The sequence below is a fragment of the Nicotiana sylvestris genome, chromosome 5 (genome assembly GCF_000393655.2).
Source record: "Nicotiana sylvestris chromosome 5, ASM39365v2, whole genome shotgun sequence".
Taxonomy (NCBI): Eukaryota; Viridiplantae; Streptophyta; class Magnoliopsida; order Solanales; family Solanaceae; genus Nicotiana; species Nicotiana sylvestris.
The window spans coordinates 94,148,596-94,170,073 of record NC_091061.1 but is presented as its reverse complement, the minus strand read 5'-3'; the positions used below and the strand labels follow the sequence as shown (position 1 = coordinate 94,170,073).

The window sequence follows — 21,478 nt, the reverse complement described above, 5'->3', positions numbered from 1 at the left end:
AATAATCATATCAACCACAACCCTAGAAACTAGAATGCTTAGCCACTCATGTTCATAGCAGTAATTTTTTAAGTATTTTGTATAAACAAATTACAAAAAAAAGATGAAGGAATGAATCATTTTCTTCTCCAAGAATGTTACCAACGTCTTATCCCCTTCAAAAGTCACGTTTTTCCTTCACAAGTCACGTCCTCCCTCACAAAAGTGAGTTTAAAGATAATTTATATGTGATAGGGTTAGCATGGGATGAAATAAAACAAGCCCACTTCGAAATAGCCTTTTTAGATTAGCTCGTTCACTCTCTCGTGAGCACAAGAGAGTGAACGAGCAAAGTTCTTCTCTTTTTCTTTCTCTCCTAGGTCTCTCGTGCACTTCTATGTCTTTTTGCTATACTTCGCTATTTTTTTCCAAGCTTTTCCTCAATTGCTCGTTCACTCTCTTGTGTGCACGTGAGAATAAACGAGCAAAAACCTTTTTTTGTCTTTTGATCCCGAATCAACTTCTTTTGCTCACATTTTGTCAACTTGCTCCTACACATAAGAATGCACGTAATGAGCATAATTCACTACAAAAACTCATGTAACCTAACGTAACCACACAAGTTATGAGATGAAAGTACACCGAAAAATGTCACGACCCAAACTGGAGGGCCATCACTAGCACCCGACCATACTTGCCGAGCACCAACGTACATTTTATCTAACCTTTTTTTATTATCTTTTAGGGTTGAAGAGATCAATATAAATGGTAGACCTGGATCATGGACAACCAGCAATAAAATATGATGGCATGAACATACATAGCAAGGAATGACCAGACAATCAAGAAACTACATATAAGGTACGAGCTACCACGCTACCATGAAAGACTATACAACAAAAACCAGCCGACAAGGCATACCAAACTATACATGAGTCGACACTTGTCTATGAGCCTCTAAATGAACATAAGTGCTGCAACATAGCTGGAACAGGGCCCCGACATACCCATAATGTCTATAACAAAAATGCATACCAAGACCACGGCAAGTCCGGAGAAGGGATCTGTCACGACCCAAAATCCCAACCCGGTCGTGATGGCGCCTCTCGTGAGGATAAGGCTAGCCAATCAACAAAACAGTACATCTCTTTATAATTACTTAGCAGGAATAAGTCTAAATCATGGGCAATATAATCTTAAATGCGAAATAAACGTGATAGAACAAGGAAAACCCTCCCAACTCAGCCCGAAATCGGGGTGTCACAAGTCATGAGCTACTACAGAGTTTACTAATATTTTACAAAGTCTGGAATTATCATAAATAACAAAGATAAGGGAGAAAACGGGGCTGCGGACGTCAACAGCTACCTCGTTACTCCTAGTCACCGCCTGGTCTGGAAAGAATCAGCGCTCAGGAGCGAACTCAGCTCTGCCTGTATCTGCACACATGGTGCAGGGAGTAATGTGAGTACTCCGACCCAGTGAGTAATAAAAATAAATAACGACTGAAAACATGAAATCTCATAACGGCACAATATAGCGCTATCCCAAGCAGTAAAATCAGTTATACAGTAAAATAGTGAGTATCAGATAATTCTTCTTTTAAAACAGTAAAGACAAATAATTTCCACAGTAAGGATAAATCAAAAGCTTGCCCCTCGGGCTCAATATGTAAATCTCAGTATAGTATCAGCCCCTCGGGCTCACTCCCAACTCACCAGCACACAACATCAGCCCCTCGGGCTCACTCCCAACTCACCACACACAAGCAACGGCCTCTCGGGCCCACTCCCAACTCACCTGGGTACCCTGCGCTCACTGGGGGTGTGTACAGACTCCGGAGGGGCTCTTACAGCCCAAGCGCAATATCAATAGGCCTAAAAGCCTTCACACATCACAGACGAGGCCTGAAAGCCTCCTCACATCACTCAACATATCCTCACGTATGGCCCTCAGCCTCAATCAGTCCAGAAAATAATCATAAGCCTCTTGGGCATCAGTAAAACAATAGTGCTCAGCTCAACAGCATTATAAATATCATTAAATCTCAAGTTGAGTATAAATGTAGCTGAGTTCACAAAATAATATAATTCAATTGGACTGAGTTCAAATAATATTTCAATTCGTGAGGAAAATAGTGATGTAAATTCACAAAAGATTTCAGATAATTGGCACGAAGCCCAAATATGGCAATAAGCCCAATCATAGTGAAAAACAATAAATCTTTATCAATTACGCGGTAAAAATATCAACTGGGATGGACCAAGTCACAATCCCCAATAGTAAATGACCCCGCGCTCGTCATACAACGCGTGTCTCATCTCAACATAGCAGTATGTTGTGCAATCCGGGGTTTCAAACCCTCAGTGCATCATTTAAAATCATTACTCACCTCAAGACGGTCCAATGTCTACTCCGCTATGCCCTTGCCTCTCAAATTTACCTCTTCCCGGGTCGAATCTGGTTAAAACCACAACGAATACATTACAATAGGCTAAGGGAATATAACCCAATCAAAAAGACTCGAAAAATATCGAAATTCACGAAATTCGAAAACCCGAGCCCCGGGCCCACTTCTCAAAAAATTACGAAAGTTACATCACCGGATTCCTCGTCTTTCCACGAGTCCGTACATATAAAATTTACCAAAATCGGAGTTCATATGACCCCTCAAATCTTCAAATCTTATTTTCAAATCCCTAGGCCTAAATCTTCAATTTACTCCTCAAAAACATATAATCTAGTCGGATTATTCGATGATAATTCAATATTATAGAGTAGAAATAATCACAAGTGACTTACCTCAAGATTTCCCAAGATTTCTTGCTAAAAATCGCCCAAAATCCAAGCTTGGAAGTCTAAAAAAATGACCAAACTCGGACTGCTGGACATTAAATCTGTCCAGAAATTTTCGGTACTGTTCACGCAGGGGAACTGTTCATGTGCGTGAGGTCACTGTGCACTGTTCACCCGCGCGGTTACTGTGCACGCGCGGGTACTGTTCACTACTGGAGAAAATACAGCAGCTTTTAAGAAATTTGCAGCACAACCATTTTTCTCTAAAATGGCTCTAACTCCATCATATGAACTCTGAATTAGACGATTCTTGTTCCTATGAGTCACAAATTATAATACAAACACAACCATTCAATCGAAACTCAATTCGGATCTCGTTTGCTCAGTTCAATACCCATTTCGCTCGTTAAACAATTAACTCACATTTCACGTCAAAAACCCAATCGCGACTTGATGAAATTAAACCAAAATTTCCAGATCAGTCCTATAATTAATGATTTAAATTCTGGAAGTCTCGAAATCAAATTTGGATCTCTAGAACTAAAAATGAACCTTTAGATCATTACATTTATGTTCAAAACGGCAAAAATCTTCCAAAATGACACGTTGGGCATCCGAAACACACCCGAGGCCTTACAAGAGTATGCAAAGCATTATGGACATGTAGATTATCTGCATATCGCCATTTTGTATTAAGGAAGAGTTTTCTCAAGTTATTGCTTACCTCATAGAGCCATTTCACCTTCCAATGTATTATGTGTTCCACCAGCATCCTTGTTATCTTCATTATGGAATAGGTACGGGTATTTAGACTTCATCTCCTCTTCTGCTTCCCATGTTATTTCTTCCATATTCTTGTTCCTCCACAATACTTTGATGGAAGCTACATCTTTTGTTCTCAGCTTGCGGACTTGTCGATCTAATATAGCCACTGGCACTTCTTCATATGATAGGTCCTCTGTAACCTGTACATCTTTGATAGGGACGACTCGAGAAGGGTCTCTAATACATTTCCTCAACATAGATACATGGAATACCGGGTGGACAAATTCCAATTCGGATGGCAATTCTAACTCATAAGCAACCTGTCCAATCCGTCGAAGAATTTTATACGGCCCGATATACCTTGGACTCAGCTTACCTTTCTTCCCAAAACGCATAATACCCTTCATTGGTGAGATCCTCAGGAAAACCCAATCACCAACCTCAAACTCTAGATCACGACGTCGGACATCAGAATAAGATTTTTGCCTGCTTTGTGCCGTCCTCAATCGCTCCTGTATCACTTTCACCTTCTTAATAGCTTGGTGAATCAAATCTGGCCCATATAATTCTGTTTCACCGACTTCGAACCATCCAACTGGTGATCTACATCTCCTCCCGTATAGTGCCTCGTATGGGGCCATTTTAATACTGGAATGGTAGCTATTATTGTAGGCGAATTCTATGAGTGGAAGATGGTCATCCCAATTTCCCTTAAAATCTAGAACACATGCTCGTAGCATATCTTCCAGTGTCTGAATGGTACGTTCAGCCTGTCCGTCAGTCTGCGGATGAAATGCAGTGCTGAGATTCACTTGTGTGCCTAAACCCTTCTGAAAAGACCTCCAAAAGTTAGCTGTAAATTGAGCTCCTCGGTCTGATATAATAGATACCGGCACACCATGAAGCCTAACAATCTCCTTGATATACAACTTCGCATAATCTTCAGCCGTGTAAGTTGTCTTAACTGGCAGAAAATGGGCACATTTTGTAAGTCGATCAATTATCACCCAGATGGAGTCAAACTTATGATAAGAGCGAGGTAATCCAATAATGAAGTCCATATTAATCACCTCCCATTTCCAGGTCGGAATCTCTATATTCTGAAGCAATCCACCGGGTTTCTGATGTTCTATCTTTACTTGTTGACAATTGGGACACTGGGCTACAAATTCTGCAATAGACTTCTTCATGTTATCCCACCAATACTGCTCCTTGACATCATGATACATCTTTGTCGAGCCGGGATGGATGGAATATCGGGATTGATGAATCTCATTCATAATCTTCTCTCGCAACCCTGCCACATTAGGCACACATAATCGGCCCTGGTATCTCAGTGCCCCATCTCTTCCGATCTCAAAAGCCATACTTTTACACTGCTGAATGCTCTCTCTTAATCGTACTAAGATAGGATCTTCATATTGCCGTGCTTTTACCTCGGCTACCAAAGATGATTCTGATGTATTCTGTACAGTAACACCTCCGTCATCAGAGTCTAACAATCTGATTCTCATATTGGCTAGCTGATGAAGCTCTTTAGTCAACCCCCATCTACCTGCCTCAATATGTACTAAGCTTCCCATTGATTTACGGCTGAGAGCGTCTGCCACAACATTGGCTTTACCGGGATGATACAATATCTCGACGTCGTAGTCTTTCAATAATTCAAGCCACCTACGCTGCCTCAAATTCAACTCTTTCTGCTTGAAGATGTATTGTAAACTCTTGTGATCTGTGTAGATGTCAACATGGACGCCGTATAAGTAGTGCCGCCATATCTTCAAAGCATATATTACTGCAGCCAATTCCAAATCATGGGTTGGATAATTCTTTTCATGCTTCTTCAATTGTCTTGATGCATAAGCAATCACCTTCCCACGCTGCATCAATACGCACCCCAAACCTATACCTGAGGCATCACAATATACCACATAACCTTCTGTTCCTTCAGGAAGAGTGAGCACTGGTGCGGATGTCAATCGATTCTTCAGCTCCTGAAAACTACGTTCACAAGTGTCAGACCACTGGAACTTGGTATCTTTCTGTGTTAACTTAGTCAATGGTGATGATATAGAGGAAAACCCTTCCACAAACCGCCTATAATATCCTGCTAGCCCTAGGAAGCTGCGGACTTCTGATGGTGTTGTAGGTCTCGGCCAATTCTTTACTGCATCGATCTTCTGAGTGTCGACACTAATACCCTCGTCAGATATCACATGGCCAAGGAACGCTACTGAGTTCAGCCAAAATTCACATTTGGAGAGCTTAGCATATAACTTACGATCCTGAAGCGTCTGTAATACTATCCGCAAGTGGCCCGCATGTTCCGCCTCCGAACGAGAATATACTAGAATGTCATCAATGAATACAATCACGAACACATCAAGATAGGGCCTGAATATAGTATTCATGAGATCCATAAAAGCTGCTGGGGCATTTGTTAGCCCGAACGACATCACCAAGAACTCAAAGTGCCCATATCTTGTCCGGAAGGCCGTCTTTGGAATATCCTTCTCCCTAACCCTCACCTGATGATACCCTGAACGTAAATCAATCTTGGAGAAATACTTGGCACCCTGGAGTTGGTCAAACAGGTCATCAATTCTTGGAAGTGGATACTTGTTCTTTATAGTAGACTTATTCAACTGTCGATAGTCGATACACATCCGTAACGACCCGTCTTTCTTCCGCACGAATAGGACTGGTGCACCCCAAGGTGAAGTGCTAGGCCTAATAAAGCCCTTATCCAGCAAGTCCTTCAACTGCACCTTCAACTCTCGCAACTCTGCCGGGGCCATTCTGTATGGAGGAATAGAGATCGGTTGAGTGTCAGGCAACACATCAATGCTAAACTCAATCTCCCTTTTAAGAGAAAGGCCTGGGAGTTCATCTGGGAAAACATCTGGGAATTCGTTGACCACGGGGATTGATTGTAAAGTAGGCGGTTTCGCCTCCGCATCCCTAACGCGAACGAAATGATAAATGTAACCTTTTGAGATCATTTTCCTTGCCTTAAGATAGGAAATAAACCTACCTTTTGGTGTAGCAATATTCCCTTTCCATTCAATGATGGGTTCACCAGGAAATTGAAACCTAACCATCTTCGTACGACAGTCAACATTTGCATAGCATGAGGCCAACCAGTCCATTCCCATTATCACATCAAAATCAACCATTTCTAACTCAAATAAATTTGCCGAGGTTTGACGACTACAAATCATCACAGTGCAACCTCTATATACCCTTCTAGCAATCACAGAATCTCCTATCGGAGTAGATACCGCAAGGGGTTTACTTATCAATTCAGGTTCAATGCCAAACTTATTAGCCACAAAGGGTGTAACATATGATAATGTAGATCCCGGATCAATCAGCGCATATACATCATAAGAAAACACAGATATAATACCTGTAACAACATCTGGAGACGACTCGAGATCCTGTCGACCTACTAGAGCATAGGTTCGATTTTGAGCACCACTCGAACTCGGCACTGCACCTCTACCCCTACCACGACCTGTCGACTGCTGAAAACCCCGTGCTGGAGGTCGAACTGATGAGGAAGAACCAGACACAGATCCAGTCGGCTGAGCCATACCATCACCTCCTCTATTAGGACAATCCCGCATCATATGGCCAGGCTGCCCGCACGAATAGCATGCATCAGAACCTCGACGACACAGTCCAAAGTGGGCCTTGCCGCACTGATCACAATGTGGTGTTGGGGGTCTCATCTGACTAGTATCCCTGTGATGTTGCGAGCCAGATGCCCGCGAACTCTGACCTGGACCAGAATAGGATCGATCATATCGAGGCCTCTGAAACTGTGGAGGAGCACTAGCTACAGGTGGCGCCGAACTCCTCGAAAACTGTGGCCTGATGCGGCCTCTGAAGTCATCAGAATACCCTGCAAATCTCGCCCTCTTATGCTGGCCCCTATCCTGCTCCCTAACTGCCCTCTGCTGGCGCTTACGATCCTCTAGGGTCTGGGCATAAGCTTGAATACGGGAAATATCCATGCCCTCCACCAAGGAGGCTGTCGTACACTCATTTATCAGATGTGGTCCCAACCCATTCACGAACATATGCACCCTATCACTCATCTCGGCCACCATATGGGGAGCATACCTTGCCAAAGAATCAAACTGCATACTGTACTCTCGCACACTCATATTACCTTGTCTAAGGTTCAAGAACTTATCAGCTCTAGCTCGTCGTATCTCAACTGGCAAGTAGTGACGAAGAAAGGCCTCAGAAAATTCCTTCCACACAGCTGGAGGAGGGTTCGGACCCCTGGATCTCTCCCAACTATCATACCAGAGAACCGCTAAATCCCGTAGCCGATAAGAAGCCAACTCTACTGCCTCTGTATCACTAACATGCATAACCCGAAGTGTACGATGAACCTGGTCAATAAAAGTCTGTGGGTCCTCCTTGGGTTCTGATTTGGTAAACACTGGAGGGTCTAAATTAATAAAATCACGAACTCTCATACTAACTGGTTTCTCAGCAGCACCTGTATTTTGCCTCTGAGCCTGAGCAGCTACCAAGCTAGTCAATAACTGCAAATCACTCCGCATATCCTGGTCTGTAATGCCAGACGGAGGAACTGGAGGTGCTGGGTGCCTCCTAATATCCTTTGGAGGAGACGGGGTAGCTGAGGTATGAGACGACATCTCACTCTGAGCCTCACTTTGGCCTGCTCTGGCTTGGGGCACCAGACTGGTACCCTCTCCCGTAGCTGTATCAAGCCGTCTACTAATTGTTTGCTTCCTAGTCGAAGGCATCACTGAAAGAAAACAAGGTGAATATTAGAGACAAACACTTACGACTCAACTCTACGCACGATCTAGATTCAGGAAGAAGGTAACAACCCTAGATGTCATGTAGCCTCCTGATTATAAATGTGGCGCGCTACACATCCATAATCAAGACTCTACTAGACACGGCTCATAGACAACCCCTAGGACAGACTTGCTCTGATACCAAGTTTGTCACGACCCAAACTGAAGGGCCATGACTAGCACCCGACCACACTTGCCGAGCACCAACGTACATTTCATCTAACCTTCATTATTATCTTTTAAGGCTGACGAGATCAATATAAATGGTAGACCTAGATCATGGACAACCAGCAATAAAATATGACGGCATGAACATACATAGCAGGGGATGACCAGACAATCAAGAAACTACGTATAAGGTATGAGCTACCACGCTACTATGAAAGACTATACAACAAAAACTAGCCGACAAGGCATACCAAACTATACATGAGCCGACACCTGTCTATGAGCCTCTAAAAGAACATAAGTGTTGCAACATAGCCGGAACAGGGCCCCGACATACCCATAATGTCTATAACAAAAATTGCATACCAAGACCAAGGCAAGTCCGGAGAAGGGATCTCGCCAATCACCGCTGAACTGGACAGTCTACTGTGGTGGGGGAGCTGCACCTGCCTGTCTATCAGGACCTGCAGCGTCCACAAATAAAAGGACGTCAGTACAAATAAAGTACTGAGTATGTAAGGCAGGGAACCATAAATATGATCAGTAATGTAAGCAGGGATAGAGAATATACAACCTGGAACATCTGAGTACCTCTGAGGGCTACTGACATGAAATGCATGATACATATGTATGTATACATAAACTTTTAAAACATATGCCTCTGTGGGCATCATCATCATATATCGTGCCCAGCCATAATAGGCTTGGTAAAAACGTACCCGACCGTCATAAGGCTCGGTAGAATCGTACCCGACCACGTGGAGCTCGGTAAAACCCAACTGATAAGTGGTTGTACAATAGGTGCCGTACCCGGCCGACTATAGCGCGACTTGGTAGAGTAAAATAGATACATATATATAATGCATGCTCGACTCATGGAATCACATTCTAAACCTTTCGGAGTGACATAAGGTCGGTATCCTCTGTACACGTTATTAGGACCAACTCTTCATTACGAACCTTATAAGAATCAGGAAGTACCAGCAACATTGATAACATAAGAATAAGAGAAGCAACATTAACATCAATCGTTCCATAAGAGGGAAAGCAATGTAAGTACTGCTAGCTTCTAAGAGTAGAGTATCTTTGGAAGCTCGTTCATTACATTATGTACAATCGGAGTCGTGCAAAAGAAGAAAAGGGATAGCCTCACATACCTTGTATATACTTCCCCAATCACAAGATATGCAATTGTCACAACTCCTTAGTCTACAATAAGAGAAACGATACTATCGTTATCATTTAAGCGTCATAACTATTATGTATCGATCACAACCTATTTTACGTTGAAACGGACCACACCTCCCCTATATATATGACTTCATACCATTCCAAACAATAACCAAACAGCCCAAACAACATAAATAATAAATATATTGAGCCTCCCAAAACAGTCCACGCACAACCTAATTACATCATACATACGACGACCACTGTAGTCGTGTCAAACGACCCAGAAATGTTACGAATCACTATCAGCCCACAACCCTACATATATATGGTGTTCCTACACACCCTTCCACCTCCAAAACTCCACAAAATAGTAGTAAAACATGCAGCCCAATAGCAACACAAAACCATCCACAAAACAGTCCGCTACAAGTGAATAACTCGAACTCACGGCTTCCGATCACCGTCCCGTGAGTTCTTACATGTATAGAACGACTTACCATGAATTCACAGCAGAGAAAAATGTATGAAAGATGACAGTAACTTACCTTACTTGTTGGATAACTCAGCCCTTCCCTTGGTTCTTCAAACTCTAGGTTTTACCTTCAAATAGAACTTGAAAGAGAGGGAAAATCGATTAGGGTTTGTGTGGGATTTTTGGGGAGGAGTTGCAGGGGTTAACTTTGGTTTTGAGGGTCTGAAAAATGGATGAAATAACTGAGTTCATAACCCCTTAAAATTCCTCTCTTGGCCGACTTAGGTCTTTTAATTTTGTCCTATCATTTTGGCAAGTAGGTGATGCACCTACTTGTCATCTACCAATCTGCGCAGGCTTGCGAAAATATAAATATATCTATACTCCGAGATCTTATTGACAAATGGTTTAATGCGTTGGAAACTAGACTCGTAGATCTTTAATTTGGTAGGTAGAGCACCCCGTAATTCCTTGTAAATTAGGAGAAAAACTTAGAAACATTTAACCTAATGTTTAAGTAAAATTATGAACCTAAGTTGCGACAACGTTTGTCGACTTTTGTTTCATAACTCGTTTGACTTCAAGACTTATGATACGGATATTATATGATTCAAACACTTTAATACATGACCTTGAGTGTATTAAGAACCTCTAGGTTTACCTGAAAATACGAGTTACAACATCCTTGATTCGTTTAACTTCTAATACTTGTTAATCACCCTTATACACCCTTGTATCACTTAAGACCAATAGGATTAACTTCTTATCATCTCAAATGTAATTCCTTCTTGAATTTATGTTAACTAATATATGGCATGAACTAACGCGTGTGGATATGGGTTGTAACAAAAAATATGCATTTTTGGCCGTTTATCAACACCCCACACTTAAACTCTTGCTCATCCTCGAGCAACTTTCTACACTTTACAACAACACAACCTTTTTAAACCACTCTCATAACTCATCACACCAAGAATATTTAAAATAGGCTAAGCACAATAGTGTAACATCCTCACCTCAAAATTTGACTAACAAGCACCATGCATTTTTTACAACCCGCTCACTTACTCTAAATAATATAGAGGTCATCGACATTACCTTTCCTTCATGAATCAAGTGCCCTCACACCACAAAAGAGAGTAATTCCACACACATAAAATTCAAGAACAATTAGGAACTCAATATAGAATGAATTCACTCACTCTCAGAAACAACATTCATATCCTACAAAAGATGAACCATAGGCTTGCCCATAATGTACTACTTTACTAATCGAGATCATTCTGTCAAGGATCAATTAGAACTCTATTTGGTTGTATTGTAGGCTGCGGGACGGGTAGGATACATTTAGATATATGAATGACTACACCTCCCTAAGCACTTTAATGCATACATTTTAACATTTAAAATCACACACTTATGTCAAACCATAGCTCCACCTTCACATTAATGTAAATTAACTCCATACTTCTTTAAGCACAATTATATCAAGAGTCACCAACTATCAAGGAATAGTTTTCACACAATAGAACTACTTTTTTTTTCAATTCAAGTGGCTCTTACTTTTTCAAAATAGTGCACATTTCTCCTTATTTCATTGGTTCCACTCAAAAGCCAAACTAGCACCCCACACTTTAACTTTTAAAAAGTTCATTAAAATTCAAGTGCTCATGAGAGGTGAAAAGGATGAAATAGATGGTTAATTCAAAAAAAATGGGTAAGGCTTGTAATGTGGTTAACGCCAAAAAAATAGGATTACAGACTCAAAGGATTAACCATGATACGTAACAATTAGACGGGTAAAATATATATATCTGGCTCAATAATGAAACGTCTATATCACTTCCAAGACTGAACAAAACTGCTATTTTGCTTTGCAAATACACGGGGCAAGTTCTAGATATTAAATGCAACAAATAGAATGACACACAAACCTCACACACACATGGCACATAACTCATTCAGGATTGAAATCATCAAGACACTCTAGTCAAAGCAATTAAGCAAAGTTAAAATCATACAATTTAAGGTTCTTATATAAAAGTCAAAACCTGAGCCTAAGCATCACAACCAAAGTACTCACTATTCTTAAGGCATAACAAAATCAAGAGATATTTTCTCAATTCCAATCACAGCACAATGGCTCCTATTCCTAAAAAAATAAAACTAACTACACCTGGTTCAAACAAAACCCTTGGAAAAGAATCGCGGGACAAAGAAAAACTAAGGGGGAATTATTACACTACCTATAAAAAATTTTATTTATTGGACTTTAATCCCTTAAGAAACCTGTCGAATGAAATCTATCGTAGGGAGAAGTCCAATTTTTCTACTTTTTCAATTTTTTATTTGATATTTCTAAGAAGTTAACATTTTTCTAACACATTACTACTAATTATCTAGAAAAATTATCCCACCCCAAACTTAAAAGAGTGCAGTGTCCCCAATGCACAAATAAAGCAAAATACAAACGAGGGTGGACAAGAGACTCCCTAAAGGCCAAAGGCCGAAGCAATAGCGGCTCATGGGGTACTCAGACTTCTCCCACTGATGGTCCTTTGTGCCGGTATCTCACACTTAGTTCTCACCATCTAGATCACTTTTGCACTCTTCTAATGGTTTTGCTTCCTATGCTTATAATCCTACAAAATAAAAACAGACACTACAAAAATAATATAATAAAAATAAAAATAAAAGAAAGGAGTAAAGATGGGTCGCCTCCCAACAAGCACCTGATTTAACGTCGCGGCATGACTCTGCTACTCTTCTCAGGCTGGGTGCTTTCTCTTCTTCTTTCTCCCATGAAGTCTAGCCTTTTTACCCGTTCTCCGAAGGTCTCCTATTTCATCTCTGGCTCTTTTCTCAATCATCCTTACACACTCAACTTGCAACACCATCTCATCTAACTCAGTTGTTCCATCCGAATCACTACAATTCACATAAGGACTCTACTCTATCCCTTTCAGTTCTACCACAGTAATCATGTACAAGTCCTCATAGTGCTTAGGGAGCTTAAGTGCCTTGTACACATTAAAAGTGATTTCCTTATCGTCAACTCTCATCTTCAACTTCTCTTCCCTAACATCAATAATCGCTCCACCTGTAGCTAAGAATGGTTGTCCCAAAATAATGGGAACTTCCTCATATGCCTAGTAACCAAGAATAATAAAATCAGCAGGAAGAATAAACTTTCTCACTCGAACTAACACATCCTCAATAATTTCTTTTGGCATAATTAGTGACCTATTTAGCAACTGTAAAATGATTGTAATAGGTCTAAGCACCCCTAATCTGAGTTGCTTGAACAAAGAGGATGTCATCAAATTTATATTAGCCCCTAAATTACATAGGGCTCTACCAACTTCTTCTTTTCCAAGAGACAGAGGAATTGTGAAACACCCAGGATCCTTCAACTTAGGAGGAAGCTTACTCTAAACTCTAGCACTATACTCTTCAGTAAGTGCAACTGTTTCAAACTCTATATGTCTTCGCTTGTTTGCCACAATATCTCTAAGATACCTTACATACTTAAGCATTTCCTGCAAAATTTCCACCAAAGGAAAATTCACACGCACTTGGCTCAAAATATCTAAGAATTTCTTATACTTAGTGTCATCTTTTTGATTTTGCAGTCTTTGTGGAAACGGAGGTGGTGGCCTTGTCATAATTACTAGCTCTGATCCTTTATTCTCTTTCTCATTCTCCTCAACTGGCTTAGGAACTAATTCTCCTTCATAACTAGCTTTATACTTCTTTTCTTTGGAACTTCTTCTAATACCCTTCCATTTCTCAAGTTAACCGCATTGACTTGAGCCTTAGGATTATGCTCAATATCACTAGGGAGAGCTCCAGCAGGTCTAATATTCTGAGTGTTAGCCATTTTCCCAAACTTCCTCTCTAAATTTCTGAACTCTGTGCGCAACTTGTTGATTCTCAGCTATAACTTTCTGATTGTCTATCAAGAGCTTTTTCATTATGTCAGTCAAACTCTCTTCTACTTGTTGTGGGGGTTTAGGTGGCTGATTATAGTTAGCTTGAGGCTTGTTATTCTGATTTCCACCCTAAGAGAAGTTAGGATGAATCCTCCAGTTCGGACTGTATGTGTTACCATATTGAGCATTTTGATTCATCGGCCCTATAGCTTGTTGCCCAATATAATTGATGGATTCAGGATTCACGGGGCATATATCACTTGTGTGACCTTCACCACATAGCTCGCAACAAGTAGAAATCTGTTGCACATGTTGTATCTGTTGTGCTTGGTGCATTGCTATTTTATTCATCTAATTTGCTAATCTCGCTACATCTTCCCTCATGGCTGAGAAATCATCAAGCTCAATCACACCTACTGCCTTTTGTTTAAGTGCTTTTCGTGGTTCCCCATCTCTTTGACAATTATTGTCATTAGAAATGAATTGTTTATCAGGATCTGGATCTCACTATATGGTCTTGCCATGCAACTACCCCCACATGCTGAGTCAAGATTCACCTTTGATGCCTCGTACAACCCATCAACGAAAGTATGACCCAACACCTCATCAGTCTGACAATGATGTGGGCAGTCTTTGAGTAGCTTCTTGTATCTTTCCCAAGCTTGACGAAGAGTCTCGCCATCTCGTTGTTGAAACCCAAGAATCTGGCTCCTCAGCGACTTTGTCTTCTTAGTGGGAAAAAACTTGATTAAGAATTTCCTTGCTAGATCATCCCAAGTGTTGCTTGAGTTTGCAGCCGCCTTTTGCATCCATTCCTTAGCTTCCCCCATCAATAAAAAAGGAACAGTGTCAGCCTGACGTAGTCCTTGGAAACGTTCGGATAATTATAAGTGTGCATAATTTCCAGGAAGTTCTGAATATGCCTCTGCGGATCTTCATGAGATAGACCCACATACTGCCTGGTGGACAAAATCAGTTGCACCATGTACTTTTTGAGTTTAAAGTGACCGTGATATCAAGCTTCACAAGAGCCTGAGTCATATTAGCAAGATTGGGCCTTGCCCCTTCTATCACCGGACGCTCTTCATGACCTGCCATCTCTATTGGTTGTGGTTGAACTATGATGTCCAACACTCTTTCTATTCCAGTTATAGCTTCGGCTTCCCTCCTCACTCTATGAAGTGTTCATTCGATTTCAGGATCAAGAGGAAGGAGATTGTTTGCACTTCTACTCTACCGCATTCAAGAGAAGAGCCTGCATTATCACAAATAAAGCAAACTAAAAAGTAAAACTTGAACAAATAACGAATAAAAGCTTAACTTAAATAGACAATCAATAACTAAGACCCCGACAATGGCTTCAAAAACTTGTTGCAACCAAACACACACGCAAGTATACGTGGCCGTCAAGTAATAAAGTGACTCGAAAGTCGGATGTCGAACCCACAGAGACTTAGATCAATCGCTAATTAAGTAAACTAAAACCAATTAATTGTCCAAGGTAATCAAGAGTGATGTTTTTCTATTAATCTACTATTGCAGAAATTAACCAAGTAACAACTAATTTAACAAGAATGCAAATGTGTATGCTGAGGTTTTAATTCAGAGGAGACGGAGATTCTAGGGTTGTGATTGGTTTATCAATCCTATTAAGTTCAATAATCAATCTTGTTAATCTAGATTATCTATGATTGCTAATTAACCAGATCGTTTATATAAATAATATGTTCCCACAATACTACTCACATGTCCACAATATATCAATCCTATATTACTATGGTACTGAGTCTATCATGAACGAATATAATACGGTATTCAACTGAGAAAGACCGTTAGATATATTTTTATCCTAACCACGAAATATTTTCCCGGGCCACGGGTTCAGAAACAAGCTCTCTTTAATTCTACTCTAATCTAAATATGGCTTTCCCAAGCATAACATAGATAGTAGGGTGAATTGGAAGCTACAACAATTCACAAGTTAAAACTAGAATTAAAGAAACAGCCACAAGATAATAATCAGAATTAACAGAAATGTAATTAATAAACGTTAATAATCATGTCATCCACAACCCTAGAAACTAGAGTGCTTGTCCATTCATGTTCGTAGCATTAATTTTCCAAGTACTCTGCATAAACAAATTACAAATAAAAGATGAATGAATGAAGAACTCGATAATTTTCTCCTCCAAGAATGTTCCCAGCGTCTTCTCCCCTTCAAAAGTCATGTTTTTCCTTTACAAGTCACGTCCTCCCCTCACAAAAGTGAGTTTAAAGACTATTTATATGGATAGGGTTATCATGGGGTAAAAGAATACAAGCCCACTTCGAAACAACCTTTTTAGGTTAACTCGTTTACTCTCTCGTGCGCACACGAGAGTGAACGAGCAAAGTTCTTCTCTTTTTTCTCTCCTAGGTCTCTCGTGCACTTCCATGCCTTTTTGCTATACTTCGTTGTTTTTTTCCCAAGCTTTTCCTCAATAGCTCGTTCACTCTCTTGTGTGCATGCGGGAGTGAACGATTAAAGTCCTTCTTTTGTCTTTTGGTCCCGAATCAACTTCTTTTGCTCACATTTTGTCCAACTTGCTTCTATACATAGGAATGGACGTAATGAGCATAATTCACTACAAAAACTCATGTAACCTAATGTAACCACACAAGTTGTGAGATGAAAGTACACCGAAAAACATACATTTTTGGTCGTTTATCAAACTTGCTTAGGCTTAGGGACACGTAAAGACGTTTTTTTGTGATAGTGCATGATTAAAAAAAAAGAATGGTACCAGTACTATCTCCAAGAATTTAAATAATTCATACAACAAGTAGCATTCAAGAACATCTTGAATATATGACTTTCACCTTTTGATCGAGGATTATGACATCCTCCAATATTCTTCTCATGTGATTGTGTTTGAGACGACTTGCCTTGACTTGCCATTATAACAATCACCTGAAACCCGAAATATAGCACATTTGTTATCACAATAGATAGTCAAATGTGGCATTGGCTTACTCTATTGAGGAATATCGATCAACATACTTCTAAGCTAGTTTACTTCGTCTCTAGCAAAAGACATACCTATAAGTTCGGGTTCCATTATTGAGTAGTAATATATGTCTACTTCTTTGATTTCAAAGATTACTGCTCCAACCAAAGTTAAAATACAAGTAGTAGTAGAGTTAGCGTCATCCAAATCAAAATTATAAGTAACATCACTACAGTCTTTACGAATGACAATGTAGAATAATGCAGGTCAACATTAATCATACCCTTCAAGTACCATAAAAATGAATTAAGACATTCTAATGTTTAACTGATCTAGGGTTACTAATAAAGTTGCTTGAAGTTTTTACTGCTTAACCAATATCTAGCTTGCTACAATGCATGACATATATAAGACTTTCAACCATTTGAGAGTAAGCCAACTAGTCAATAACGTTATTAGAGTTTTTCAATAATTTGATGCTAGAATTAAATGGTTTAGGAGCAGGCTTATCATTAAAATTGTCATTTGCTTAACAACTGCCTTCTTCCACAGTAACTTCCCTTCCATCATGATGCTAGTCAGCAAATCAAAATTTTCATTTCTTCTGCGTCTGCTGATGATACTGAAGTAAATTTGACTTTAATAGCTAGGTACTAGTAGATTTCCACTAGTACAAGAGCACTTTTGGCTAAAAGTCTTGCTTTTTAGGATCCTTTCCAAAGGCAGGCTTAGTGCCAAGGACAAACCAACTTATTCACGTTCGAACCTCCTTATAAGATTGACTGGTAGTTTGATAAGAGATAGTTTACTATGTAGTTGAATAGGAAACACACGATAGGCCAATGGTCCTACTTTGGTTTACACTAAGAGACTCTGATTGGATCTGTCTTTGATAGAGCCATTATGCCAAGATACTTTAAAATTCAATTGTGTTAGTGCATGAAGCAAGCACACAAAAACTACGTAAATCTTTGATATGTCTATCATTGTCTATATTGGGCTGATTCCTTTTAGGAAAAAAGATTACTAGTTGAATGAATAAATTATTAAGACTAATTGAGAAAAGGTACTTTTTTCCTTATCAAACCATTTGATGATCATACAATTTTAATATCTAAAATCATATCTAGGATCTTTCATTTCAAACTGAGAAGCAAGAAATAATTTGGTTTTCCTACTCTCTTTCAATTTGTGTTCCAAATATCAATATATTAAAACATCTATATGGGAAATATGTTACTCCCCTCCCTTCCCCCCAAAAAAACAAAGGTACTATTTTCTTATTAGTCCATTTAGAAAAGACCCTTGTGGTCCGGCCCTTCCCCACAAGAACTTAGTGCACCGGGCTGCCTTTTTTTTTAAATTTAGATAAGAATGACATATTTTTAAGTTTAGAAATAATTTAACTTGAACTTTCCATTTTACTTTTAATGATAATATAATTCTATAGCCACAAATATTGTGATATGTTTCAATTTACAAGTTTAATTATAAAAGTCTTATAGCTACACAAATATTATGATATATTTAATGCCACAAGCTTTACCGCCATCTTATAATACTTTTGTTGATATGTTACTATATGAGAAAGACAGTATTTCATTGGAAGATTTTAGTAATGCACTAAAATCTAAAGAGTTTAAAAAGAGCTTTTCAGATAGCAGAACTGGGGGGGGGGATCTTATGAGTATTGAAAGAATACAATAGAAAGACATTAATATGAAAAAGTTTGCCGCTAGATCAAATTCTAGAGCAAGAAAGCAGAACTGCTATGAGCATGGGGAACAAGTTTACTAAGGGAGAGATTGTCTTAAGTTAAAAGAGAAAAGAGGTAGGCGGAAAGCAGATAATTCTGTAAATATTGGTGAGATCGGCAACACTTCTGATGAAAGTGACTATGTAGGGGAAGACTGCACCATGAGTTCTAGTTATGGGAAAAATTCTTAAGTTCTTGATTCTGGTGCAACAATTTGCATGTGTTTACATAAGAATTAGTTTGAAACTTACAAGTAGATGAATGAGACTGCCGACTTGGGAGATGATAATTTATTAATGCTAGAGGATATTAGTAATATCAATTTGAGAATGTTCGATGGAATTATTAGAAACATTGAATGTTGGCATGTTCCTCGGATGAAGAGGAATTTCATTTCGTTTCAGCTTTCGATGATCAAGGGTTTAAGTTATACTCCGAGAATGACACATTTAAAGTGCGTAAAGGTTTCATGGTTCTCATAAATGGTAAACTACATTCTTGTTGAAGGCGAAGTTGTTGTAGCTTCTGGAAAGAGTGATCTAAATTAGTCTCAGTTATGACACTTGCGACTTGGTCATACGAGTGACAAGGGGTTGCCTTTGTTGAGCAAGCAAAATTTGCTCGATGGGTACAAAAATTAAGTTTTGAATTTTTATGAGCATTGTGTATTTGGAAAATAGACAAGGATAAAATTCAGCAAAAAGGCAGGACACATGACCAAACACAAGTTAGATTATATGCATTCATATTTGTAGGATCTAGACAAAGCTTCCTTCAAGAGTAGTACCATATATTTTATGACTTTGATTGATGATTACTCTAAAATGGTTTGAGTGTATTTTTGAAAATAAAAAAATGACGTATTTTCGATATTTGTTAAATGAAAGACGATGGTTGAGAAATAGACAGAAAGAAAAGTTAAGCGTCTTCGGACTGATAATGGGTTAAAATTTTGCAATTCAGAGTTCAATGGTTTTTGATGTACAAAGGGCATAATGAGACACTGCACTTGCATGAAACACCACTATAGAATAGTGTTGCTGAACGTATAAACAATACCCTTTGTGACAAGGCCGAAACATGCTTTTACATTCATGTGTTAGCAAGAATTTTTGGCATGAAGCAATCAACACAATTTGCCACTTGGTCAATAGATCTCCATTTATAGCTATTAAGTCCAAAACTCTTTTTGAGGTATGGTCTGGTTCGTCTGTTGATTATTCAAATTTGAGGATACTAGGTTGAAATGCTCATGCGTGAGATGAAAAACTTGAGCTGAGGACAAAGAGGTGCATATTTATAGAGTATATGCAACTAGAGTGAAAGGTTATAGGTTGTGGTGCGTAGATCAGAAGACTCCATGATTAATTATCAGCAGGGGCATGACATTCAATGAATCTACCTCACTAGACAGACAAAGAAAGAAGTCAATAGCATAAATAGATTATGGTGTCAGTGACCGCATAGAGCTAGAAACTGAATCTCCACTAGCTTAGACCAGTAGTTCAAAAGTAGAGGAAGTGGATGAAGTGCAAAATATTGATCAAAATAATAACGTTGATGCACCTACGGAAGAACAACAATATAGAATTGCAATAGGCCAAGGGAAGAGAGTAATCAACCGACCACCAGAGGCGGAGCTAAAATTTCAAGCTTATGGGTTCGAGATTTTAATTGTTTTAAGTTACTAGGTTCTAAAATAATAGTTTATACATATTCAATGAACTTTTTAATACAAATATATGGTTCGAACCAAAGCTACTGGGTTCGGCCGAACCCGCACTCGACTCTCTACCTCTGCCCCTGCCGACCACAAAAGTCTGCAAGTGTAGTTGATATGATCTTCTTGGACATACAAATCTTGTGAGATTTGCTTTGCCCTGTTGATGTGCTTGAGTATAATAACTATCCAGAAGTTATTTCGAATGTAGGAGCAGATAAATGGATTGGTGCTATAACCGAAGAAATTGGGTCTTTTAACAAGTTTAGACATTGTCCATACTTGGTTAATGTATGTGGCAATGAATAGAGCCCTAACAAGGACTGAGGACAAGACAGAGACACATTGTTCATATTGATAAAGCGAACTCAAGCCAAGGGAAGATTTATTATTTATGTCTTGAATTTATTTTCTTGTATTTTTAGGAAACCTATGATCCCTATCTTGTGAGGATAGAGAGGTTGTTTTCAATGGACCCTCGGCTCAGGAAAGCATAAGCACCACATTAATGAAAATATAGACAAGAAGAGATAGTAACAAAATGCCATACAAAAGCAGAATAAAAATAACAAGATAGTAAGGTGATCAATAATGAAAGAAAACAATGGTTAGTCATAAAAACCTACTACCAATAGAAAGCGAGACTGCGTGCCAATACTACTATTATAAACACTCTAGACTACCTACTCTATACCTTCCTATCAAGGGTCAAATCCTCGGTCAGCTGAAATCGCACTATGTCTTGCCTAATCACCTCTCCTCACCTCTTCTTTGGCCTACCTCTACCTCTCCGTAGGCCCTCCAATGTCAACCTCTCACACCTCTTCACCGGGGCGTCTGTGCTCCTCCTCCTCACATGACCAAAACACCTAAGCCGCAATTCCCG

The 21,478-nt window shown here is 39.4% G+C and overlaps 1 protein-coding gene and 1 non-coding gene across 7 annotated transcripts in view; both read left to right on the top strand.

The window, feature by feature from the left end:
- Positions 1–21,478, top strand: part of LOC104239900 (MADS-box protein AGL42-like) — a 55,497-nt gene that overhangs the window by 3,534 nt on the left and 30,485 nt on the right. The window lies entirely within an intron of this gene.
- LOC138869843 (small nucleolar RNA R71) lies at positions 14,742–14,848 on the top strand. Its single transcript, XR_011400094.1, has one exon. It is a non-coding gene; the product is annotated as a small nucleolar RNA R71 (small nucleolar RNA).